This window comes from Crocuta crocuta, unplaced genomic scaffold (assembly GCF_008692635.1).
Source record: "Crocuta crocuta isolate KB4526 unplaced genomic scaffold, BGI_CrCroc_1.0 scaffold179, whole genome shotgun sequence".
In the NCBI taxonomy this organism is placed as follows: domain Eukaryota; kingdom Metazoa; phylum Chordata; class Mammalia; order Carnivora; family Hyaenidae; genus Crocuta; species Crocuta crocuta.
In genome coordinates, this window is record NW_027551568.1 from 4282047 (window position 1) to 4289152 (window position 7106).

The following is a 7106-nucleotide window of genomic DNA, read 5'->3' on the forward strand; positions in this document are numbered from 1 at the left end:
CAAAAAAAAAAAAAAAAAAAGGCAAAGCAAAAGAGCATAGTTTGGAACTTAAAACGCCTTAACATCACAGTAGCGAATATGACCTCGCAGCAGCTCACAATCTGCACCCTATTATTTTATGTAAGAGTATATACCTAACACCTGTCTTTTTGAAACGGAATTCATCTAATAATCATAATCATATCTGCATATGTAATGCTGAAGCCATCTCCCCAGAAGAATACTGGAAATTTAGTTTCACGTGGTGAAAATATAGAAAAATAAGGGAGAGAAAACCAAAAAGTCCAGCTTACAGCCTCTCCAAGCAGTCAGTCTAGAGCACAAGTGGGGAAATTAACGATCACAACTGAAATTCTTTTTTAAAAAAAATTTTTAACACTTNCGTGCTCGCGTGCGGCCCTTTTACGACACGCGAGAGCTCCTTTGCGGCCGCGCAGCCCCGGCGCCGCGCTCCCCAGTCAGTAGGTCCCGGTGTGTCGAGGGCAAGGGGCTGGCTCCTGAGGCTCGGGCGCTGCGGGCGTCGCCCTCTGCGCTCGTGTGGGGAGNNGCAGCGCGGCCCGGGGACCGCGCTGACTGCGTCGTACTCTTAGCCTAACGTTCTCGGTCCTAAGTACCGAACTGGGTCGGCACTGCCACAGTCCTTTAGTGCAGCGAGCTACGGGGTGGCCGTGCTGAGCGTCAGGGGTTCGGGTCTGGGCCGTGCCCCGCCCCGGCCGCCCCCTGCGCGTGGGAGGTGGCTGTCCCCAACGCTGCCTGCATGGCCCCGCTCTCCTTGCCGCCCAGCCCAGCCTCCGACCCTATTTTTGCTGGAAGCGTAGGTTTCATTGCGCCTTGCTTTACCCGGACTGCAGTGTAGGTCTGGGCCGGCACCATTTCTCAGCCTCGCCTGGCGGCGCCAAGTGTGTCCTTGGGCAGGAATTCTGGAGAATTCTGCCTCATCAGATCCTATAAGCCCCTCCTTACGACAACAGGCCCTGGGAGCAGGTTCTTGGTTCAGCTTCCGCACTGCCCTCCCCTGCGGTGGCAGACAGCAGGAGCTCAATAAATGTTGCTTTAACAGTATTCCCCAACGTTTTTTCTTACTGCTTTATTAAAAAATTGTAGTTGACACACAACGTTTAGGTGTATAAAGTAGTGATTTGACAGCTCTGTACATTATGGTATGTTAATTACAAGTGCTAGTTAACATATTGGCAAATATTTTTATCCTTTTTAAAGTTTATTTTGAGAGAGACAAGAGCAAGCAGGGGAGGGGCAGAGAGAGAGGGAGAGCTTGATGTAGGATTCGAACTCACGAACTGTTGCACATGAATTTAGCCTCAGTCCTTCCATCTTGATCCAGAGTTTACCTTTTGGGTCTACGCTTGGAGGGCGACATGACTATCCTCAGGTGCAAGGAAAAAAAAAACAAGTAAAAAGATAAGGGTTAATGGTCCCTGTTAATGGTTATTTATGACATGGCTGGCATACTCTGTCCTTGAAGTAGTAACTATTCCTTTGAGACCCCCTACGACCCTAAGCCTCGCCTTCAGAATGACAAATGTTGTCCTACACACCAGTACTTTGTAGCCTTTTTACAATAACGGCTCAAGTCTGCTTCTGTACTGCCCGCTTGCTCATTATAAAAAAACCTAAGTCCTTGGATTCAGGCCGCACATTTAGAGTTCTGTGTTAACTGTGTGCAGTCCCAGCCGGTAATAAAGATTCCCTTAACTCGGCTTCAGTGCTCTTGGTTGGGCTCTGTGTCTCTTGGCATAACATTTTGGAGGCCCCAGCAAGATTACGGAAACCCCAGACCTCCAAATTCCAGTTCCTTTTCGGGGTGAAACAGGAGACGCCTACACCCTCCCCGGCTTCTGATGTCCTGGCACCTGGGGAAACACTCTTGTCTTTCCTGCCGCCCCAAAAATGGCCCCAGTTAACCTGTGGCAGCCACCTGTCTGAACCTCCAGAGGTAAGTCCGTTTATCATCTGAGTTCTGATTGCACATGTGCTTCTGTCTGGGGGATTAAGTGGAAGGCTGCACGCAGCTCCTTCCCGCCCTGGGGCGCACTGGTCTATTGGGCCCTTCAGTAAACCTGTTCACCTGTTTTGTGGCCACGTCTGTACCTGTTTTGTCCTGTTGTCATTGTCATTGTTTTTAGTCTCATCTGTAGGAGTTCTGTGGGAGGGAATGTGATAACCTCCGGTGTGTATGTGAGTGTGAATGTGAGACTAGGTCGGGCTTGCCTGCCAGGTTCGATTCTGTGGCTCCACGGGCGGTTACCCTTAAGGTCCCCAAAAGCCTACGGAGTCTGAGTGGGCCCGTCTGCGATTCCATGGTGAATGGCATACAGTCTACGGAGACGTCGGAATAGTTCCCGATCGTAAGTCACAAAGCTGAGACCGCTGCGTCTAAGCGCCACCTAAGTTCCTTTGGGACACGGCCAGACGGGCATCTGACTGGTCTCCTCATTGGAAGTCTTTGCGACTGTCTGTCTTTGCGACACCGCCTCACAGGAACATTGTGGGATTAGGACCGTGCAAAGAAGGGGTTTTTGGAAAACTATAAAATTATGTAAATTAGAATGGCCCACTTTTGGTGTAGGATGTGGCCCTCGGAGTAAACCTTAGGTGTCCCAACCATCCGCCGCCTCTGGCATGTTGTAGCCAGATTACCAGATTACTCTGATCGGTTTCTGTATCAAGTCCTGGTTAGAGATCGCCCAAACCCTTCCCCCTTGGGTGCAATGAACAGGGACACTGGAAGAATGAGTGCCTGAATCGGAAAGGGCCCGCCAAACCCAGCCCTTATCAGGACCTCGAGAAGAGCACCTTATTGTTCTGGCTGAGATAAAATCTGACTGAAGGGGACGCTAACTCTCTCTGTTCCTCTGTCTAGTAGATGTGAGGGCTTCTCTCTCACTCATTTCCCGGGTTAGCAGCTATAATTGGAGCCAACTGTGGTTAGTCTACCTCGGGATGGGGGCTTTTTTTAAAATTTTTTTTTTTTTACTTAATTCGGAGAGAGAGAGAGAGAGAGAGGGACAGCGTGAGCAGGGGAGGGTCAGAGAGAGGGAGACACAGAATCCGAAGCAGGCTTCAGGCTCTGAGGTGTCCGCACAGAGCCTGACGTGGGGCTCGAACCCACGAACTGTGAGATCATGACCTGAGCTGAAGTCAGATGCTCAACATACTGAGCCACCCAGGTGCCCACTCAAGATGGGGACTTTAAGGAATATTCCTAAGCAGCTGCCGAAACTCCTTTTGTTTCGGGGAAATTCCCTGTCTTCTCCGGACTGACATGAACTGCCTATTCTACTGGTTAAAACAAAACGAAAGAAACGTGAAGTCTTCTCCTCTGTCTGAGCTCACAAAATTCAAAACTGGGAATTCTCTCTCTCTGCCTTCTGCTGGCACCTCTCCTTTTTTGCCCTTCCTTGGGGGCCGAAGGGGGGTGCTGCATAACTGACTCCTCAAGGCCTCGGGCAACATCAGCTCCTCCTCCTCCCCTAGATGTTGAGGAGCGAAGGCCACTGAAGTCAGATTTCCCCACCAACTTTCCAGGCCAAAATTAACCATGGGGAACAAAGTGTCTTACATGGACCCTAGTAAAACGTATTCAGTGTTTATGTTGCTTTAAGTTTGTTGGTTTGAGATAAACAATGTTTACCAACATTAAAAAAAAAAAAACCCACACAAATGTGTATTCTACCTGGATTTGTTGAAGGTCAAATAAGTTACTGTTATCTCTGTTCCAATTTGTTAACAAAAGGATGACTTAAAATGATGGCTAATTTGGTCTGTCTCATAGTTTTCATGGGTAATTGTTAAGATAACTTTCAAGGTCCTTGGTAACCTAAAACGTTAAACAGTTTTGCTTGCATGAGAAATTGAAATTGAATTCATTGGCTCTCTACCAAGATAAGAAGCTAAAGCACTAATTACTAGAGGTAGGTTTGTGCTTTTGACTTGTTGCCAAAGACTAAGGATATTTGGAACTGTTAGGAAAAAACATGTGCCGGAGTCCAGCTCCAGCCGGTCCAGGGGTCCCTGAAGGATGGACGGTGTCGGTGAGAAAATAAAAGAGTCCCGTGATTCCTTCTAATCACCTGGCAGGCATCTCTGTCCTGTCCGTTTTGGTGTCTTTATTTATAGGTCAAACGGTAACACGACATCAGAAAATGGAATTTTTAAAATAATTCTCTGTGATAAGATGCTTTGAAAAGTGTACAAAAACAGGTTTTAAGTCATAGGTTGGGTTGTACATAGATCGGCTAGGAGTCATTCTGTCTGGCTCACAAGAGGAAGAATATATTTGAGCTGGTTAATAAATGCTTGTATAAGCCTTTTTAGTCACAGCTAAATGTGTAAATACCATGGGGGCCCTAAATGTGTCAGCCTTTGTATTTGGGTTTATGTTTTAGCTACTCTGATCCATCCTCATCCCAGCTGCCGGGTAAGGGAGGGTGTTTGTGGAATGTAGGCCTTGAGGAAGGGGCTGCTATATATCACTAATTAGCAAAGGTATATGTAGTAACTTATGTTCTGCCCTTATCTGTACCTTAACCCTAAGTTAGGCTCTTTGTCTCAGGGCCAAACTTAATTGTAACTCTTGTGTTCTTAACCAGACTTAATTATCTAAGTCTTGGATCTGCAAGGCCCATAGAAAGAGCCTTTTGACAAACATCTACAGTGCTTTCATCTAAAATCTCTTTTGTAGGGGCAGGAATATGCTCTTTCTTATGAGGAATCTGTGTGAGGACTATTGGTCTGATTTGGAATATTGTGAGGCCTGGTCAATACCAGCAGGCTCATTTCCAACATGAGCCAGTAGTAGCAGAAGGAGATACCAGTTTTCACTTCTCATGGCCGGAGCTGTGCAAACGCTGCCACTTCCTCATGGTGACTGCCATCCAGCGAGGCCAGTGCGGCTCCCAGCAAACATGCTTTGTGCTTAATGGATTCATAAGTTTGCCATCTAGAAAATTCTGATATAACATAGAGTTTACAATTGATGGCTACTTAGTTTTTACTGGAGACTAAGGTTTCTGGCAGTTAAAATTCTAAGTGTATTTAAGACTGTTGGAAATAAGGAAAGCATCCCTGTATGTGGAAAAATGGGAGATATATAAAAAAAAGATATAAGAAATCAAAATACATTTTTGTTAAGGGTTTTTAAAAAAGTGTAATTTTGTCCTAAATGAGACTAGTTGTTTGGAGAAAAATGGCTTTGGGACAAAGTTTAAAGCAAAGAAGAGTTGTAAAAATTCTTTTTTTTTCTTTTAATGTTTTATTTATTTCTAGGAGAGAGAGAGAGAGACAGCGTGAGCAGGGGAGGGTCAGAGAGAGAGGGAGTCACAGACTGAAACAGGCTCCAGGCTCCGAGCTGGCAGTCAGCACAGAGCCCGACGCGGGGCTCGAACCCACGAACCGCGAGATCATGACCTAAGCGAAAGTCGGACGCTTAACCGACTAAGCCACCCAGGCGCCCCAAATCCCCATTTAAATGGCATTTGGAGGCGGGGTCTTTGGGAGGTAATTAGGTCATGAGAGTGGAGCCCCCATGACTGGATGAGTGCCCTTAGAAGAGAGACCCCAGAGAACTAGCCCGCCGCCTCTCTCTCCACCATGTGAAGATACAGCGGGCGGGCAGCCGGTCCACGAGCCAGGAGGAGGGCTCTCACTAGATGCCAAATCTTCCAGTACCTTGATCGTCGATTTCCGGCCTCCAGATCTGGGAGAAATACTTTGTTGTTTTAAGCCACCCAGTCTATGGTATTTATTATGGTAGTCTGAACTGAGAAGTGGGCAGGAACTTGTCTTTTGAAAAGTTCATGGGGCGCCTGGGGGGCTCAGTCGGTTGAGCATCCGACTTCAGCTCAGGTCACGATCTCCTGGTTCGTGGGTTCGAGCCCTGCGTCGGGCTCTGTGCTGACAACTCAGAGCCTGGAACCTGCTTCCGAGTCTGTGTCTCCCTCTCTCTCTGACCCTCCCCTGCTCACACTATCTCTCTCTCTCTCTCTCCCTCTCTCAGAAATAAAACATTAAAAAAAAAAAAAAAGAAAAAAAAGTTCATAAGCCTCTGGGCCATGGAAAAGCTGCTGTGGGCCACAGGATCCCAGACGTCTAGCTGGATGCCATGACTGGAAGAAATCTGGGGGGGATCCTTAGAGGAGGAGGAAGAAATTTTACATGAGTAATTGGCAAGGGGACAGATTGTGGCAGATGGTATAAAGGATGCCGGTTCTTCACCCCTTCCTGCACCCACGCCCTTTGATTGGTGTCTTGCTCTGGCCAATGGAATGTTAGCAGATGTGACATAGCACACGCCTAAAGTGTGCAGACATGGCGGGGCCGTCTTTACTCGGTCTCTGCTAGGAGAAGAACATGGCTGGGTTCTCTTACTGGTCTCCGGGGGGAGAGGGGACAAACATTTGACCAAGGTGCCCTACATAGGCCCAGCTGGCCCACAAACACTTACTTAGCCAGTCCGGATCACCCAGATCCCAGCCAGACTGCAGGCCCTTGAGCGACATTTGTCGTCACTGGGACCTAGGTGCCTTGTGCCGCAAAAGCTAATGGATCCACCCTGCGTGAAGCCTGGCGAGGTTGGATTATGGTCCTAGATAACTTAAAATGCCACACTCTTTTCCTCCATATTGTTATGCCCCTCAGTCTTGGTCGGAGGAGTCTAACCCAGATGCCCAGCTGTTCTGGGTTTTGTTCTTTAGAAACTTGGGCCTGGGGCGCCTGGCTGGCTCAGTCAGCAGAGTGTCGACTCTTGATCTTGGGGGCCTGAGTTCAAGTCCCACATTGTGCCTAGAGTCTACTTAAAAAAACAACAACAGCTTTCGAAACTTGGGCCTGGAGGCTTTTCTTCAGGAAGTGGCATTCAGCCCCTCGGCACCTTCCAGGCATCTTCTGTATCCCATTTTCACTCTGAGCCCATCTCTTCTGTGTCCTATTTCCCTGGATATCACGGCACCAGACTCGCAAATTTTAGAAAATATAGATCAGCCATCACGACAGCCACTTTTAATATCACTCCCAATGTAACAATGATGTTGCCAAAACGTGTACGTTTTATAAGCAAGACCACACGGCTACTGCCATCTGCAGACTGT